The sequence below is a fragment of the Pararge aegeria genome, assembly GCF_905163445.1.
Source record: "Pararge aegeria chromosome W unlocalized genomic scaffold, ilParAegt1.1 SUPER_W_unloc_3, whole genome shotgun sequence".
NCBI lineage: Eukaryota > Metazoa > Arthropoda > Insecta > Lepidoptera > Nymphalidae > Pararge > Pararge aegeria.
Genome location: NW_024396989.1, coordinates 157,522 through 179,182, shown reverse-complemented (window position 1 = coordinate 179,182; position 21,661 = coordinate 157,522).

Sequence of the window (21,661 nt, the reverse complement as noted above, 5' to 3'; positions counted from 1 at the left end):
TGGAACTCATCCATAGTGACGTGTGGAGCCCTATGAGAGACTCCAGCTGTGGAAATGCAAGGTACTTACTCGCCCTTACTACTAATAATTTTTCTCTTCAAAACTTTAGATATTTATTCAAGAAAATGTGTGAAGTGTAAGATTGCTTTATCAAATAATTATTACGTAAGTGCGTAACATATAAAATGCCTGCGTTTTGATAACATTGGTTTTGATTTTGAATTACCATAGGGGCAGTGTTAAGTGTTTCCTAGAGAAGAAGGGAACAGCTCACCAGCTTACCTTACCGCATTGTACTCAGCAGATGTATTTGAATACCAGAAGCAACACTGAGGAAGTGTGGTCCCGACACACTATTTGTAAAGGAAACCTTTGTTTTTGGATGCATTGCCTATTCATTAATCCCGCAGTCTAGTCTACATAATAAATTGAACGCTAAGAGAAAGTTGTGCATTTTTGTCGGTTATTCAGCGTTACCGATTTATAGAACCATTAAATAAATCCAAGGAAGGTTATTCTGTATAGTAAAAAGTACATTAGGAATGTGCTTTTTACTATTGAAAAAAAATGTGCTGACATTGATGAATATCGTAATTCTCGTCTTATATAATATAAATAAATCACATGATTTTTATATGAATTAACAGATGGTGAGCCTGGCGATGACTGCTGCAACAACAGTGAGGTAGAGCAGGCCTCTACTGATGCCGAGTCTTCTGCTGAGGAAAGGCGGAAGAGAGAAAAAACGACGCGAGACGTCGGCGGCGCTATAGTTGGAGGGGAAGTGGCGACTAGTACAGAGGAGTCTGTCAGCTGCCGATCCATGCGCAGTACACGTGGTACACCGCCGACGAAATATGGCGATTATAAAATAGGTATGTAGACCAGAATTTTTGAGAAGCCACAAACATATGTGTAGGCAATAAAGTTATCAAACTCCTCTGGTGGCAAAAAGCTATGAATGTAGAGTATCTGTCACTTTTGGAGAAAAAAGTTTGGAATTCAGTTGATCCACCTGCTGATAGTAATGTTATAAAGTTAGTTTAAGTGGACATACAAATTGAAATGTGATATAGGGAGAAATTTGCGGGAATAATAGTCTTTTCGCAAACTAGTATCTATGTAGAACGTTGTAATAAAATCTAAATACTACCTCTTTTTCTAGAAGTACTATCAGCATTAAAAAGTTTTTGGAATTTATTTTCTTCCTTTGCATAAATTAGGCATAGGTAGGTAGGGACATAATCCCATTGCTATAGAAATTTTGGGGTTTCTGAAATCAAAAAACCGCGACAAGTAGTTTTGGCAGTCCTCTCGTGATGTTAACCTGACACTGCCTAAAGAATTCTGAAGAGACCGAAACAGGTGGAAATCTGAAGGTGTAAGGTCAGGACTATACAGCGGATGCATTACCACCTCCCAGCCAAACTATCTTAATTTTAGCTGAGTGGCTAAAGATGTGTTAGGTCTAGCGTTATCATGATGAAAAACCACACCTCTTCTGTTGATTAATTCCGGCCGCTTTCTCTAAACTTCTTGCTTTAATCTCATCAGTTGTTCGCAGTAGAATTCAGAATTGATGATCCTGCCTGGTGGTAACAGCTTATAATGAATAATGCCCTTCCAATCCTACTACTACACACACAGCGTCACCTTGTTGCGAGTTAACCCGGGTTTCGCCACAGTCTGTGAAGCCTGATCGGCCTTTGACCGTGACCTTTTTCGCACTTTCTTGTCGTACATGATCCACTTCTTATCAGCTCCGTCAAAAATGGTTTTGTGGTCAATTCCCAGTTCTTCAGCTACATTGTACCTACTGATTTGCCCATCTTGGTCCACTTTTTCAAAAATGGCATCCATTATATCCGTCATAGGGCTCCTCCTAACCAGAGCGAGGTGCATCTTTGACATCAAAATTTCCGGATTGAAAACGCTAAACCCAAATTTTTTTCGCGGCTTGCGTTGCATTTTTACCTTTTTTGTAGTAAAATTTTAAAAGGTAAAAAGGAATTTCTTCATTAGATTCACTCATCTTCACACATTTTCCTAATTTGATACCAAAACCAGCCAGATACAAATAGTATAGCCAAAGAGATTTTATTACATGTTCATACATACTATAATGCGAAAAGACTTTTTCCCCAACCTATTAGATTTATTAGCTATAAATTTCATAAATAGTTCATAAATAATCGCTTAAATAAGCTTAAGTTATAAAATAAACACTGAAACAAGTATGTACATTGAACAATTTTTAATATTATTTTCTCTTCGTTACAGATTGCTGTGCTGAGTGGACTAATGAAGAGTTCGGTGGTTTAAACATACCCGCCGGTCGGGTCGCGTACGTGCACGGTTCGGTCGATCCGTGGCATGCGCTATGTATGACTACTACGCAGGACAACTACACGCCCGCTATCTTCTTTGAAGGTATATACTCAGTGGCGTGCATAGCCCTTGGACCCAGGGTATGCACAAGGTGTTCAACACAAACATAAAGTAAAATTAAAATTTAGATTTTAGATAGGTATGTCGGTTTATAATCAAATTACTTTACGAAAGTTATATTTTTGATTGATTTAATACTATCGTCTATCTACTGCTAATTGAATAAAAGTACATACCCTGATTTACGTCACAAAATTATGACACACCATTCGGCAGCATTTTCTAAGCACACTGATGATGATAATATTTTTCCAACATATCATGTTTTTAGCGTTTTTATGAAAATTATTAAGATCACAATATCCTTTATCATTCCACACTTTACGTATATTGGACAATAAAACAAAAGGAAAGCAAATTAATCGATTGGTGTGTACAAAGCCGCTTAGCCAAGAATAGTTTTCGTAATATTTATTATTAAATATACGCGTTACTTTATCACCTTTTTTTGGGATATTTGTAACATTGGTACACTCCTTCCTTTGCGAATGATTTCTAATTTTACGATATAAGTAGGGATAGAAATTAAAGTTTTCTCTAAGTACTTTTTCCAGGCACACTGAACCCAAACAAAGACCGCACGAATATGCTTTCATTATAAAATGAATGAATAAACTATAAATTAACCTTAACACATTAAACTATCACTGCTCAAACTTTTATAAGTTACTGAATTTATGCACTTGAACCGTTTATTTATCACCAACGCCATACAGCATTGTTCGAAGGTAAACAATAATGGCGATCGAATATGCTAATGATAATATTGCAATCGAAATTAGTCAAAATATGTCTTTAATTTTTTGTAAGTATGGGTACGAACGCTATTTTATTTTGATATGTAAACAATAAACAGAAACCATATTTATTGTTAACTCTCTCACTCTCCAATGATTCCTGGAAAACCTAAATTATTCATTTTTCAAAATTGAGACAGCGTTTGGTTTCATAGATTATTTTCAAAACGAAAGACTAATTCGATAATATTAGATCCTTAATTTTCTTAAAAGACACTAAAAGGTATTTACATTTGTGAATAATGTTTTTAATTCTAAAAAAAGAATAATGACCTTTAACAACAATAACAAACCAAGCAAATCATTTTATTCATAGAAAAAATGAAACACGTAATTAGAGAATAGAGAATTTATGAATGAAACTGTTCACACAAGACCGATGCTAATCTTGTAAGTACAAGCGCACGATTATAACATTACACGACACACACTACTAACTTGCACGCACACATCTAGCAGAACGATTCTTTCTTTGGGCGTGCTTATTTTATTTGATATTTCTATGCAACAGTAGAGGGCGTCATATGTCGAGTGATTCATAATAATTGATTTACCCTGCAATAGATAACATGAGATTTTTACGTGTTTTAAAAGGTAAATGTTTAGCATTTACGGTTAAAAATTAAAATACGCTTTTAGAGATATACGCTAAAGATTTTATTTTGTACGCTATGCGCCTCGCGCGCGCTGGTTGCGCTGTCGCCTGTCTAGCGACAATTGACCTAGAAGTTTGGCCGCTCATTACTAGATGGCGCTTTCATATATTTTTTACTTAGTGTTTTTTTAATTACAAAACTTTAATGGTCCTATCTGAAGGCTCTTTAAGACCCTGAGGGTAGGGTATGCACTGCTTATTTGCATATATGCAATGCACGCCACTGTATATACTAATTATTAACTACTTTTAACTTATTCTTCCTAAGTGGCTTCCGCATTACTGGGTAGGGTAGGTTATTTCTTCTTTCATAGTTCTAACCGACTTCAAATAAAGGAAGAGGTTATCAATGCATTTTTTTTTTTTTTTTTTACTTAGATTTAAGAATACACTATAATATCAACCAATGGATTTCAGAAGCTTTCTACTTCTCCTTAAAAACATTTAACATGAGATTGTACTTTCGCTCTATCTACATTTTCTTTAATACCTATACTTATAATTGAAATGTTCTGACCAAAATTAATTTTAATGAATATGTTGGATTTGATTGATTATTAATGTTGGCGTTGGTGCGTAATAGTTACGCGGATTTGCCTTTAACTGAAGAAAAATAAGTGTTTACAAACTCGACGTAGATATTCTAAGACTCGTAATCTGTCTAGATTTAAGAATTAAGGGGGATGGGAGAGATGGGGGTCTAAAGGGGTTACCAGGCAATTTCAATGTGAACATGCTCGGATGTGGTTTATTACAGTTTAAAAGACTTTTACTTTTAACCAGTTTACTGGGGAGTCTTGAGTACATTATTATGATATTTTCATTTATTTATTTGATGGGGAAAGACTTTTTACCCTTAGCACATTTGCACGCTCGCAGTCGTAGTCGATTTCGCGTATCGAAACAAAACTTCTTACTGCAATCGTTTTAGTGTCGCAAATCCTGTATTGATTTTTATCCACTTACAAACGTTCCTTTTAGATCTACTGTCTAGGCTGTTGAAGTGTTTATAGGCTTTAAAACAGGGTTTGGATATACATTCAATTTAACTGAAGTATACTGCTACAATACTCGAAAGCAACTGTACCAGCGACGCTGTACTGTATTGCCAGTGAACAAACTTTTACTAAGGGTAGAAACTGTTACTTCCTAAAGTTGTATAATTTTAAACACTAACTCTTTTGATCACATTGTCCGTGCAGTCCTGGCTAGGAATAAGACTGCTCCAGATCTTTCCGTGGTGATGGATGGAAAAGGATGATCACTTGTGATGATGGAGCGACTAAACTGGAGAGCTCTACAGATATTCATGTAAACAGCATAAATAACTTTGATAAAACCTTAAACAATGTTTTTTACGTTCCGTAGTGGTCTGCAAAATTTGACAGTTGTAGTATACAACACCAGCCTGTTATATCTGCTAATCTATGTGGGTGTATATAGAATGCAGTAGCGTGCATTGAGGCTATGTACAGGGTATGCAGATGATATAAAATGAAGAATTAATGAAAATGAAAATTAAATAAACATTTGCATATACTTTACATACCCTCTATGCACGTCACTGATAGAATGAATGTTTTGTTTTGCAAAAGAGCAATCGATGACTGTCCTACATCAAGCGCAGGAAGTCAATATTGCAAAGTTAGTTAAGTCTAATAATACTTAACATGAATACTGATTTATGGCATAGACGGTTAGGGTATCATTGTCTTAAAGGTATGTTCATTTCAGGATGACAAAGAAGATTTCAACAAGTTTGCGCCTGCCTGGAAGGAAAGCCTGTGGCCCGGGCTCCGAAAAGATCTACGAAACGTGTTGGCCGACCCTTGGAACTCATCCATAGTGACGTGTGGAGCCCTATGAGAGACTCCAGCTGTGGAAATGCAAGGTACTTACTCGCCCTTACTACTAATAATTTTTCTCTTCAAAACTTTAGATATTTATTCAAGAAAATGTGTGAAGTGTAAGATTGCTTTATCAAATAATTATTACGTAAGTGCGTAACATATAAAATGCCTGCGTTTTGATAACATTGGTTTTGATTTTGAATTACCATAGGGGCAGTGTTAAGTGTTTCCTAGAGAAGAAGGGAACAGCTCACCAGCTTACCTTACCGCATTGTACTCAGCAGATGTATTTGAATACCAGAAGCAACACTGAGGAAGTGTTGTCCCGACACACTATTTGTAAAGGAAACCTTTGTTTTTGGATGCATTGCCTATTCATTAATCCCGCAGTCTAGTCTACATAATAAATTGAACGCTAAGAGAAAGTTGTGCATTTTTGTCGGTTATTCAGCGTTACCGATTTATAGAACCATTAAATAAATCCAAGGAAGGTTATTCTGTATAGTAAAAAGTACATTAGGAATGTGCTTTTTACTATTGAAAAAAAATGTGCTGACATTGATGAATATCGTAATTCTCGTCTTATATAATATAAATAAATCACATGATTTTTATATGAATTAACAGATGGTGAGCCTGGCGATGACTGCTGCAACAACAGTGAGGTAGAGCAGGCCTCTACTGATGCCGAGTCTTCTGCTGAGGAAAGGCGGAAGAGAGAAAAAACGACGCGAGACGTCGGCGGCGCTATAGTTGGAGGGGAAGTGGCGACTAGTACAGAGGAGTCTGTCAGCTGCCGATCCATGCGCAGTACACGTGGTACACCGCCGACGAAATATGGCGATTATAAAATAGGTATGTAGACCAGAATTTTTGAGAAGCCACAAACATATGTGTAGGCAATAAAGTTATCAAACTCCTCTGGTGGCAAAAAGCTATGAATGTAGAGTATCTGTCACTTTTGGAGAAAAAAGTTTGGAATTCAGTTGATCCACCTGCTGATAGTAATGTTATAAAGTTAGTTTAAGTGGACATACAAATTGAAATGTGATATAGGGAGAAATTTGCGGAAAAGTGGGTTGCGGGAATAATAGTCTTTTCGCAAACTAGTATCTATGTAGAACGTTGTAATAAAATCTAAATACTACCTCTTTTTCTAGAAGTACTATCATCATTAAAAAGTTTTTGGAATTTATTTTCTTCCTTTGCATAAATTAGGCATAGGTAGGTAGGGACATAATCCCATTGCTATAGAAATTTTGGGGTTTCTGAAATCAAAAAACCGCGACAAGTAGTTTTGGCAGTCCTCTCGTGATGTTAACCTGACACTGCCTAAAGAATTCTGAAGAGACCGAAACAGGTGGAAATCTGAAGGTGTAAGGTCAGGACTATACAGCGGATGCATTACCACCTCCCAGCCAAACTATCTTAATTTTAGCTGAGTGGCTAAAGATGTGTTAGGTCTAGCGTTATCATGATGAAAAACCACACCTCTTCTGTTGATTAATTCCGGCCGCTTTCTCTAAACTTCTTGCTTTAATCTCATCAGTTGTTCGCAGTAGAATTCAGAATTGATGGTCCTGCCTGGTGGTAACAGCTTATAATGAATAATGCCCTTCCAATCCTACTACTACACACACAGCGTCACCTTGTTGCGAGTTAACCCGGGTTTCGCCACAGTCTGTGAAGCCTGATCGGCCTTTGACCGTGACCTTTTTCGCACTTTCTTGTCGTACATGATCCACTTCTCATCACCAGTTCAAAAATGGTTCGGTCATGATCCACTTCTTATCAGCTCCGTCAAAAATGGTTTTGTGGTCAATTCCCAGTTCTTCAGCTACATTGTACCTACTGATTTGCCCATCTTGGTCCACTTTTTCAAAAATGGCATCCATTATATCCGTCATAGGGCTCCTCCTAACCAGAGCGAGGTGCATCTTTGACATCAAAATTTCCGGATTGAAAACGCTAAACCCAAATTTTTTTCGCGGCTTGCGTTGCATTTTTACCTTTTTTGTAGTAAAATTTTAAAAGGTAAAAAGGAATTTCTTCATTAGATTCACTCATCTTCACACATTTTCCTAATTTGATACCAAAACCAGCCAGATACAAATAGTATAGCCAAAGAGATTTTATTACATGTTCATACATACTATAATGCGAAAAGACTTTTTCCCCAACCTATTAGATTTATTAGCTATAAATTTCATAAATAGTTCATAAATAATCGCTTAAATAAGCTTAAGTTATAAAATAAACACTGAAACAAGTATGTACATTGAACAATTTTTAATATTATTTTCTCTTCGTTACAGATTTGACTCTGTGTTTGTGAACGCGTGTGCTGAGTGGACTAATGAAGAGTTCGGTGGTTTAAACATACCCGCCGGTCGGGTCGCGTACGTGCACGGTTCGGTCGATCCGTGGCATGCGCTATGTATGACTACTACGCAGGACAACTACACGCCCGCTATCTTCTTTGAAGGTATATACTCAGTGGCGTGCATAGCCCTTGGACCCAGGGTATGCACAAGGTGTTCAACACAAACATAAAGTAAAATTAAAATTTAGATTTTAGATAGGTATGTCGGTTTATAATCAAATTACTTTACGAAAGTTATATTTTTGATTGATTTAATACTATCGTCTATCTACTGCTAATTGAATAAAAGTACATACCCTGATTTACGTCACAAAATTATGACACACCATTCGGCAGCATTTTCTAAGCACACTGATGATGATAATATTTTTCCAACATATCATGTTTTTAGCGTTTTTATGAAAATTATTAAGATCACAATATCCTTTATCATTCCACACTTTACGTATATTGGACAATAAAACAAAAGGAAAGCAAATTAATCGATTGGTGTGTACAAAGCCGCTTAGCCAAGAATAGTTTTCGTAATATTTATTATTAAATATACGCGTGACTTTATCACCTTTTTTTGGGATATTTGTAACATTGGTACACTCCTTCCTTTGCGAATGATTTCTAATTTTACGATATAAGTAGGGATAGAAATTAAAGTTTTCTCTAAGTACTTTTTCCAGGCACACTGAACCCAAACAAAGACCGCACGAATATGCTTTCATTATAAAATGAATGAATAAACTATAAATTAACCTTAACACATTAAACTATCACTGCTCAAACTTTTATAAGTTACTGAATTTATGCACTTGAACCGTTTATTTATCACCAACGCCATACAGCATTGTTCGAAGGTAAACAATAATGGCGATCGAATATGCTAATGATAATATTGCAATCGAAATTAGTCAAAATATGTCTTTAATTTTTTGTAAGTATGGGTACGAACGCTATTTTATTTTGATATGTAAACAATAAATAGAAACCATATTTATTGTTAACTCTCTCACTCTCCAATGATTCCTGGAAAACCTAAATTATTCATTTTTCAAAATTGAGACAGCGTTTGGTTTCATAGATTATTTTCAAAACGAAAGACTAATTCGATAATATTAGATCCTTAATTTTCTTAAAAGACACTAAAAGGTATTTACATTTGTGAATAATGTTTTTAATTCTAAAAAAAGAATAATGACCTTTAACAACAATAACAAACCAAGCAAATCATTTTATTCATAGAAAAAATGAAACACGTAATTAGAGAATAGAGAATTTATGAATGAAACTGTTCACACAAGACCGATGCTAATCTTGTAAGTACAAGCGCACGATTATAACATTACACGACACACACTACTAACTTGCACGCACACATCTAGCAGAACGATTCTTTCTTTGGGCGTGCTTATTTTATTTGATATTTCTATGCAACAGTAGAGGGCGTCATATGTCGAGTGATTCATAATAATTGATTTACCCTGCAATAGATAACATGAGATTTTTACGTGTTTTAAAAGGTAAATGTTTAGCATTTACGGTTAAAAATTAAAATACGCTTTTAGAGATATACGCTAAAGATTTTATTTTGTACGCTATGCGCCGCCTCGCGCGCGCTGGTTGCGCTGTCGCCTGTCTAGCGACAATTGACCTAGAAGTTTGGCCGCTCATTACTAGATGGCGCTTTCATATATTTTTTACTTAGTGTTTTTTTAATTACAAAACTTTAATGGTCCTATCTGAAGGCTCTTTAAGACCCTGAGGGTAGGGTATGCACTGCTTATTTGCATATATGCAATGCACGCCACTGTATATACTAATTATTAACTACTTTTAACTTATTCTTCCTAAGTGGCTTCCGCATTACTGGGTAGGGTAGGTTATTTCTTCTTTCATAGTTCTAACCGACTTCAAATAAAGGAAGAGGTTATCAATGCATTTTTTTTTTTTTTTTTACTTAGATTTAAGAATACACTATAATATCAACCAATGGATTTCAGAAGCTTTCTACTTCTCCTTAAAAACATTTAACATGAGATTGTACTTTCGCTCTATCTACATTTTCTTTAATACCTATACTTATAATTGAAATGTTCTGACCAAAATTAATTTTAATGAATATGTTGGATTTGATTGATTATTAATGTTGGCGTTGGTGCGTAATAGTTACGCGGATTTGCCTTTAACTGAAGAAAAATAAGTGTTTACAAACTCGACGTAGATATTCTAAGACTCGTAATCTGTCTAGATTTAAGAATTAAGGGGGATGGGAGAGATGGGGGTAATAGGTCAGGGTCTAAAGGGGTTACCATCCGTTTGACACGGGAGGACGGGGAGACCAGGCAATTTCAATGTGAACATGCTCGGATGTGGTTTTATTACAGTTTAAAAGACTTTTACTTTTAACCAGTTTACTGGGGAGTCTTGAGTACATTATTATGATATTTTCATTTATTTATTTGATGGGGAAAGACTTTTTACCCTTAGCACATTTGCACGCTCGCAGTCGTAGTCGATTTCGCGTATCGAAACAAAACTTTCGGTCTTAGTAAAACTTCTTACTGCAATCGTTTTAGTGTCGCAAATCCTGTATTGATTTTTATCCACTTACAAACGTTCCTTTTAGATCTACTGTCTAGGCTGTTGAAGTGTTTATAGGCTTTAAAACAGGGTTTGGATATACATTCAATTTAACTGAAGTATACTGCTACAATACTCGAAAGCAACTGTACCAGCGACGCTGTACTGTATTGCCAGTGAACAAACTTTTACTAAGGGTAGAAACTGTTACTTCCTAAAGTTGTATAATTTTAAACACTAACTCTTTTGATCACATTGTCCGTGCAGTCCTGGCTAGGAATAAGACTGCTCCAGATCTTTCCGTGGTGATGGATGGAAAAGGATGATCACTTGTGATGATGGAGCGACTAAACTGGAGAGCTCTACAGATATTCATGTAAACAGCATAAATAACTTTGATAAAACCTTAAACAATGTTTTTTACGTTCCGTAGTTGTCTGCAAAATTTGTTTTCTGTTATTAAATTATGTGAAAGAGGCATGGTTGTGATCATGAATGTAGATGGGTGTTTTGTCCATGACAGTTGTAGTATACAACACCAGCCTGTTATATCTGCTAATCTATGTGGGTGTATATAGAATGCAGTAGCGTGCATTGAGGCTATGTACAGGGTATGCAGATGATATAAAATGAAGAATTAATGAAAATGAAAATTAAATAAACATTTGCATATACTTTACATACCCTCTATGCACGTCACTGATAGAATGAATGTTTTGTTTTGCAAAAGAGCAATCGATGACTGTCCTACATCAAGCGCAGGAAGTCAATATTGCAAAGTTAGTTAAGTCTAATAATACTTAACATGAATACTGATTTATGGCATAGACGGTTAGGGTATCATTGTCTTAAAGGTATGTTCATTTCAGGATGACAAAGAAGATTTCAACAAGTTTGCGCCTGCCTGGAAGGAAAGCCTGTGGCCCGGGCTCCGAAAAGATCTACGAAACGTGTTGGCCGACCCTTGGAACTCATCCATAGTGACGTGTGGAGCCCTATGAGAGACTCCAGCTGTGGAAATGCAAGGTACTTACTCGCCCTTACTACTAATAATTTTTCTCTTCAAAACTTTAGATATTTATTCAAGAAAATGTGTGAAGTGTAAGATTGCTTTATCAAATAATTATTACGTAAGTGCGTAACATATAAAATGCCTGCGTTTTGATAACATTGGTTTTGATTTTGAATTACCATAGGGGCAGTGTTAAGTGTTTCCTAGAGAAGAAGGGAACAGCTCACCAGCTTACCTTACCGCATTGTACTCAGCAGATGTATTTGAATACCAGAAGCAACACTGAGGAAGTGTGGTCCCGACACACTATTTGTAAAGGAAACCTTTGTTTTTGGATGCATTGCCTATTCATTAATCCCGCAGTCTAGTCTACATAATAAATTGAACGCTAAGAGAAAGTTGTGCATTTTTGTCGGTTATTCAGCGTTACCGATTTATAGAACCATTAAATAAATCCAAGGAAGGTTATTCTGTATAGTAAAAAGCACATTCCTAATGTACTTTTTATTGAAAATAAATGTGCTGACATTGATGAATATCGTAATTCTCGTCTTATATAATATAAATAAATCACATGATTTTTATATGAATTAACAGATGGTGAGTCTGGCGATGACTGCTGCAACAACAGTGAGGTAGAGCAGGCCTCTACTGATGCCGAGTCTTCTGCTGAGGAAAGGCGGAAGAGAGAAAAAACGACGCGAGACGTCGGCGGCGCTATAGTTGGAGGGGAAGTGGCGACTAGTACAGAGGAGTCTGTCAGCTGCCGATCCATGCGCAGTACACGTGGTACACCGCCGACGAAATATGGCGATTATAAAATAGGTATGTAGACCAGAATTTTTGAGAAGCCACAAACATATGTGTAGGCAATAAAGTTATCAAACTCCTCTGGTGGCAAAAAGCTATGAATGTAGAGTATCTGTCACTTTTGGAGAAAAAAGTTTGGAATTCAGTTGATCCACCTGCTGATAGTAATGTTATAAAGTTAGTTTAAGTGGACATACAAATTGAAATGTGATATAGGGAGAAATTTGCGGAAAAGTGGGTTGCGGGAATAATAGTCTTTTCGCAAACTAGTATCTATGTAGAACGTTGTAATAAAATCTAAATACTACCTCTTTTTCTAGAAGTACTATCATCATTAAAAAGTTTTTGGAATTTATTTTCTTCCTTTGCATAAATTAGGCATAGGTAGGTAGGGACATAATCCCATTGCTATAGAAATTTTGGGGTTTCTGAAATCAAAAAACCGCGACAAGTAGTTTTGGCAGTCCTCTCGTGATGTTAACCTGACACTGCCTAAAGAATTCTGAAGAGACCGAAACAGGTGGAAATCTGAAGGTGTAAGGTCAGGACTATACAGCGGATGCATTACCACCTCCCAGCCAAACTATCTTAATTTTAGCTGAGTGGCTAAAGATGTGTTAGGTCTAGCGTTATCATGATGAAAAACCACACCTCTTCTGTTGATTAATTCCGGCCGCTTTCTCTAAACTTCTTGCTTTAATCTCATCAGTTGTTCGCAGTAGAATTCAGAATTGATGATCCTGCCTGGTGGTAACAGCTTATAATGAATAATGCCCTTCCAATCCTACTACTACACACACAGCGTCACCTTGTTGCGAGTTAACCCGGGTTTCGCCACAGTCTGTGAAGCCTGATCGGCCTTTGACCGTGACCTTTTTCGCACTTTCTTGTCGTACATGATCCACTTCTCATCACCAGTTCAAAAATGGTTCGGTCATGATCCACTTCTTATCAGCTCCGTCAAAAATGGTTTTGTGGTCAATTCCCAGTTCTTCAGCTACATTGTACCTACTGATTTGCCCATCTTGGTCCACTTTTTCAAAAATGGCATCCATTATATCCGTCATAGGGCTCCTCCTAACCAGAGCGAGGTGCATCTTTGACATCAAAATTTCCGGATTGAAAACGCTAAACCCAAATTTTTTTCGCGGCTTGCGTTGCATTTTTACCTTTTTTGTAGTAAAATTTTAAAAGGTAAAAAGGAATTTCTTCATTAGATTCACTCATCTTCACACATTTTCCTAATTTGATACCAAAACCAGCCAGATACAAATAGTATAGCCAAAGAGATTTTATTACATGTTCATACATACTATAATGCGAAAAGACTTTTTCCCCAACCTATTAGATTTATTAGCTATAAATTTCATAAATAGTTCATAAATAATCGCTTAAATAAGCTTAAGTTATAAAATAAACACTGAAACAAGTATGTACATTGAACAATTTTTAATATTATTTTCTCTTCGTTACAGATTGCTGTGCTGAGTGGACTAATGAAGAGTTCGGTGGTTTAAACATACCCGCCGGTCGGGTCGCGTACGTGCACGGTTCGGTCGATCCGTGGCATGCGCTATGTATGACTACTACGCAGGACAACTACACGCCCGCTATCTTCTTTGAAGGTATATACTCAGTGGCGTGCATAGCCCTTGGACCCAGGGTATGCACAAGGTGTTCAACACAAACATAAAGTAAAATTAAAATTTAGATTTTAGATAGGTATGTCGGTTTATAATCAAATTACTTTACGAAAGTTATATTTTTGATTGATTTAATACTATCGTCTATCTACTGCTAATTGAATAAAAGTACATACCCTGATTTACGTCACAAAATTATGACACACCATTCGGCAGCATTTTCTAAGCACACTGATGATGATAATATTTTTCCAACATATCATGTTTTTAGCGTTTTTATGAAAATTATTAAGATCACAATATCCTTTATCATTCCACACTTTACGTATATTGGACAATAAAACAAAAGGAAAGCAAATTAATCGATTGGTGTGTACAAAGCCGCTTAGCCAAGAATAGTTTTCGTAATATTTATTATTAAATATACGCGTTACTTTATCACCTTTTTTTGGGATATTTGTAACATTGGTACACTCCTTCCTTTGCGAATGATTTCTAATTTTACGATATAAGTAGGGATAGAAATTAAAGTTTTCTCTAAGTACTTTTTCCAGGCACACTGAACCCAAACAAAGACCGCACGAATATGCTTTCATTATAAAATGAATGAATAAACTATAAATTAACCTTAACACATTAAACTATCACTGCTCAAACTTTTATAAGTTACTGAATTTATGCACTTGAACCGTTTATTTATCACCAACGCCATACAGCATTGTTCGAAGGTAAACAATAATGGCGATCGAATATGCTAATGATAATATTGCAATCGAAATTAGTCAAAATATGTCTTTAATTTTTTGTAAGTATGGGTACGAACGCTATTTTATTTTGATATGTAAACAATAAACAGAAACCATATTTATTGTTAACTCTCTCACTCTCCAATGATTCCTGGAAAACCTAAATTATTCATTTTTCAAAATTGAGACAGCGTTTGGTTTCATAGATTATTTTCAAAACGAAAGACTAATTCGATAATATTAGATCCTTAATTTTCTTAAAAGACACTAAAAGGTATTTACATTTGTGAATAATGTTTTTAATTCTAAAAAAAGAATAATGACCTTTAACAACAATAACAAACCAAGCAAATCATTTTATTCATAGAAAAAATGAAACACGTAATTAGAGAATAGAGAATTTATGAATGAAACTGTTCACACAAGACCGATGCTAATCTTGTAAGTACAAGCGCACGATTATAACATTACACGACACACACTACTAACTTGCACGCACACATCTAGCAGAACGATTCTTTCTTTGGGCGTGCTTATTTTATTTGATATTTCTATGCAACAGTAGAGGGCGTCATATGTCGAGTGATTCATAATAATTGATTTACCCTGCAATAGATAACATGAGATTTTTACGTGTTTTAAAAGGTAAATGTTTAGCATTTACGGTTAAAAATTAAAATACGCTTTTAGAGATATACGCTAAAGATTTTATTTTGTACGCTATGCGCCTCGCGCGCGCTGGTTGCGCTGTCGCCTGTCTAGCGACAATTGACCTAGAAGTTTGGCCGCTCATTACTAGATGGCGCTTTCATATATTTTTTACTTAGTGTTTTTTTAATTACAAAACTTTAATGGTCCTATCTGAAGGCTCTTTAAGACCCTGAGGGTAGGGTATGCACTGCTTATTTGCATATATGCAATGCACGCCACTGTATATACTAATTATTAACTACTTTTAACTTATTCTTCCTAAGTGGCTTCCGCATTACTGGGTAGGGTAGGTTATTTCTTCTTTCATAGTTCTAACCGACTTCAAATAAAGGAAGAGGTTATCAATGCATTTTTTTTTTTTTTTTTTACTTAGATTTAAGAATACACTATAATATCAACCAATGGATTTCAGAAGCTTTCTACTTCTCCTTAAAAACATTTAACATGAGATTGTACTTTCGCTCTATCTACATTTTCTTTAATACCTATACTTATAATTGAAATGTTCTGACCAAAATTAATTTTAATGAATATGTTGGATTTGATTGATTATTAATGTTGGCGTTGGTGCGTAATAGTTACGCGGATTTGCCTTTAACTGAAGAAAAATAAGTGTTTACAAACTCGACGTAGATATTCTAAGACTCGTAATCTGTCTAGATTTAAGAATTAAGGGGGATGGGAGAGATGGGGGTAATAGGTCAGGGTCTAAAGGGGTTACCATCCGTTTGACACGGGAGGACGGGGAGACCAGGCAATTTCAATGTGAACATGCTCGGATGTGGTTTATTACAGTTTAAAAGACTTTTACTTTTAACCAGTTTACTGGGGAGTCTTGAGTACATTATTATGATATTTTCATTTATTTATTTGATGGGGAAAGACTTTTTACCCTTAGCACATTTGCACGCTCGCAGTCGTAGTCGATTTCGCGTATCGAAACAAAACTTCTTACTGCAATCGTTTTAGTGTCGCAAATCCTGTATTGATTTTTATCCACTTACAAACGTTCCTTTTAGATCTACTGTCTAGGCTGTTGAAGTGTTTATAGGCTTTAAAACAGGGTTTGGATATACATTCAATTTAACTGAAGTATACTGCTACAATACTCGAAAGCAACTGTACCAGCGACGCTGTACTGTATTGCCAGTGAACAAACTTTTACTAAGGGTAGAAACTGTTACTTCCTAAAGTTGTATAATTTTAAACACTAACTCTTTTGATCACATTGTCCGTGCAGTCCTGGCTAGGAATAAGACTGCTCCAGATCTTTCCGTGGTGATGGATGGAAAAGGATGATCACTTGTGATGATGGAGCGACTAAACTGGAGAGCTCTACAGATATTCATGTAAACAGCATAAATAACTTTGATAAAACCTTAAACAATGTTTTTTACGTTCCGTAGTTGTCTGCAAAATTTGTTTTCTGTTATTAAATTATGTGAAAGAGGCATGGTTGTGATCATGAATGTAGATGGGTGTTTTGTCCATGACAGTTGTAGTATACAACACCAGCCTGTTATATCTGCTAATCTATGTGGGTGTATATAGAATGCAGTAGCGTGCATTGAGGCTATGTACAGGGTATGCAGATGATATAAAATGAAGAATTAATGAAAATGAAAATTAAATAAACATTTGCATATACTTTACATACCCTCTATGCACGTCACTGATAGAATGAATGTTTTGTTTTGCAAAAGAGCAATCGATGACTGTCCTACATCAAGCGCAGGAAGTCAATATTGCAAAGTTAGTTAAGTCTAATAATACTTAACATGAATACTGATTTATGGCATAGACGGTTAGGGTATCATTGTCTTAAAGGTATGTTCATTTCAGGATGACAAAGAAGATTTCAACAAGTTTGCGCCTGCCTGGAAGGAAAGCCTGTGGCCCGGGCTCCGAAAAGATCTACGAAACGTGTTGGCCGACCCTTGGAACTCATCCATAGTGACGTGTGGAGCCCTATGAGAGACTCCAGCTGTGGAAATGCAAGGTACTTACTCGCCCTTACTACTAATAATTTTTCTCTTCAAAACTTTAGATATTTATTCAAGAAAATGTGTGAAGTGTAAGATTGCTTTATCAAATAATTATTACGTAAGTGCGTAACATATAAAATGCCTGCGTTTTGATAACATTGGTTTTGATTTTGAATTACCATAGGGGCAGTGTTAAGTGTTTCCTAGAGAAGAAGGGAACAGCTCACCAGCTTACCTTACCGCATTGTACTCAGCAGATGTATTTGAATACCAGAAGCAACACTGAGGAAGTGTGGTCCCGACACACTATTTGTAAAGGAAACCTTTGTTTTTGGATGCATTGCCTATTCATTAATCCCGCAGTCTAGTCTACATAATAAATTGAACGCTAAGAGAAAGTTGTGCATTTTTGTCGGTTATTCAGCGTTACCGATTTATAGAACCATTAAATAAATCCAAGGAAGGTTATTCTGTATAGTAAAAAGCACATTCCTAATGTACTTTTTATTGAAAATAAATGTGCTGACATTGATGAATATCGTAATTCTCGTCTTATATAATATAAATAAATCACATGATTTTTATATGAATTAACAGATGGTGAGTCTGGCGATGACTGCTGCAACAACAGTGAGGTAGAGCAGGCCTCTACTGATGCCGAGTCTTCTGCTGAGGAAAGGCGGAAGAGAGAAAAAACGACGCGAGACGTCGGCGGCGCTATAGTTGGAGGGGAAGTGGCGACTAGTACAGAGGAGTCTGTCAGCTGCCGATCCATGCGCAGTACACGTGGTACACCGCCGACGAAATATGGCGATTATAAAATAGGTATGTAGACCAGAATTTTTGAGAAGCCACAAACATATGTGTAGGCAATAAAGTTATCAAACTCCTCTGGTGGCAAAAAGCTATGAATGTAGAGTATCTGTCACTTTTGGAGAAAAAAGTTTGGAATTCAGTTGATCCACCTGCTGATAGTAATGTTATAAAGTTAGTTTAAGTGGACATACAAATTGAAATGTGATATAGGGAGAAATTTGCGGAAAAGTGGGTTGCGGGAATAATAGTCTTTTCGCAAACTAGTATCTATGTAGAACGTTGTAATAAAATCTAAATACTACCTCTTTTTCTAGAAGTACTATCATCATTAAAAAGTTTTTGGAATTTATTTTCTTCCTTTGCATAAATTAGGCATAGGTAGGTAGGGACATAATCCCATTGCTATAGAAATATTGGGGTTTCTGAAATCAAAAAACCGCGACAAGTAGTTTTGGCAGTCCTCTCGTGATGTTAACCTGACACTGCCTAAAGAATTCTGAAGAGACCGAAACAGGTGGAAATCTGAAGGTGTAAGGTCAGGACTATACAGCGGATGCATTACCACCTCCCAGCCAAACTATCTTAATTTTAGCTGAGTGGCTAAAGATGTGTTAGGTCTAGCGTTATCATGATGAAAAACCACACCTCTTCTGTTGATTAATTCCGGCCGCTTTCTCTAAACTTCTTGCTTTAATCTCATCAGTTGTTCGCAGTAGAATTCAGAATTGATGATCCTGCCTGGTGGTAACAGCTTATAATGAATAATGCCCTTCCAATCCTACTACTACACACACAGCGTCACCTTGTTGCGAGTTAACCCGGGTTTCGCCACAGTCTGTGAAGCCTGATCGGCCTTTGACCGTGACCTTTTTCGCACTTTCTTGTCGTACATGATCCACTTCTCATCACCAGTTCAAAAATGGTTCGGTCATGATCCACTTCTTATCAGCTCCGTCAAAAATGGTTTTGTGGTCAATTCCCAGTTCTTCAGCTACATTGTACCTACTGATTTGCCCATCTTGGTCCACTTTTTCAAAAATGGCATCCATTATATCCGTCATAGGGCTCCTCCTAACCAGAGCGAGGTGCATCTTTGACATCAAAATTTCCGGATTGAAAACGCTAAACCCAAATTTTTTTCGCGGCTTGCGTTGCATTTTTACCTTTTTTGTAGTAAAATTTTAAAAGGTAAAAAGGAATTTCTTCATTAGATTCACTCATTTTCACACATTTTCCTAATTTGATACCAAAACCAGCCAGATACAAATAGTATAGCCAAAGAGATTTTATTACATGTTCATACATACTATAATGCGAAAAGACTTTTTCCCCAACCTATTAGATTTATTAGCTATAAATTTCATAAATAGTTCATAAATAATCGCTTAAATAAGCTTAAGTTATAAAATAAACACTGAAACAAGTATGTACATTGAACAATTTTTAATATTATTTTCTCTTCGTTACAGATTTGACTCTGTGTTTGTGAACGCGTGTGCTGAGTGGACTAATGAAGAGTTCGGTGGTTTAAACATACCCGCCGGTCGGGTCGCGTACGTGCACGGTTCGGTCGATCCGTGGCATGCGCTATGTATGACTACTACGCAGGACAACTACACGCCCGCTATCTTCTTTGAAGGTATATACTCAGTGGCGTGCATAGCCCTTGGACCCAGGGTATGCACAAGGTGTTCAACACAAACATAAAGTAAAATTAAAATTTAGATTTTAGATAGGTATGTCGGTTTATAATCAAATTACTTTACGAAAGTTATATTTTTGATTGATTTAATACTATCGTCTATCTACTGCTAATTGAATAAAAGTACATACCCTGATTTACGTCACAAAATTATGACACACCATTCGGCAGCATTTTCTAAGCACACTGATGATGATAATATTTTTCCAACATATCATGTTTTTAGCGTTTTTATGAAAATTATTAAGATCACAATATCCTTTATCATTCCACACTTTACGTATATTGGACAATAAAACAAAAGGAAAGCAAATTAATCGATTGGTGTGTACAAAGCCGCTTAGCCAAGAATAGTTTTCGTAATATTTATTATTAAATATACGCGTTACTTTATCACCTTTTTTTGGGATATTTGTAACATTGGTACACTCCTTCCTTTGCGAATGATTTCTAATTTTACGATATAAGTAGGGATAGAAATTAAAGTTTTCTCTAAGTACTTTTTCCAGGCACACTGAACCCAAACAAAGACCGCACGAATATGCTTTCATTATAAAATGAATGAATAAACTATAAATTAACCTTAACACATTAAACTATCACTGCTCAAACTTTTATAAGTTACTGAATTTATGCACTTGAACCGTTTATTTATCACCAACGCCATACAGCATTGTTCGAAGGTAAACAATAATGGCGATCGAATATGCTAATGATAATATTGCAATCGAAATTAGTCAAAATATGTCTTTAATTTTTTGTAAGTATGGGTACGAACGCTATTTTATTTTGATATGTAAACAATAAATAGAAACCATATTTATTGTTAACTCTCTCACTCTCCAATGATTCCTGGAAAACCTAAATTATTCATTTTTCAAAATTGAGACAGCGTTTGGTTTCATAGATTATTTTCAAAACGAAAGACTAATTCGATAATATTAGATCCTTAATTTTCTTAAAAGACACTAAAAGGTATTTACATTTGTGAATAATGTTTTTAATTCTAAAAAAAGAATAATGACCTTTAACAACAATAACAAACCAAGCAAATCATTTTATTCATAGAAAAAATGAAACACGTAATTAGAGAATAGAGAATTTATGAATGAAACTGTTCACACAAGACCGATGCTAATCTTGTAAGTACAAGCGCACGATTATAACATTACACGACACACACTACTAACTTGCACGCACACATCTAGCAGAACGATTCTTTCTTTGGGCGTGCTTATTTTATTTGATATTTCTATGCAACAGTAGAGGGCGTCATATGTCGAGTGATTCATAATAATTGATTTACCCTGCAATAGATAACATGAGATTTTTACGTGTTTTAAAAGGTAAATGTTTAGCATTTACGGTTAAAAATTAAAATACGCTTTTAGAGATATACGCTAAAGATTTTATTTTGTACGCTATGCGCCTCGCGCGCGCTGGTTGCGCTGTCGCCTGTCTAGCGACAATTGACCTAGAAGTTTGGCCGCTCATTACTAGATGGCGCTTTCATATATTTTTTACTTAGTGTT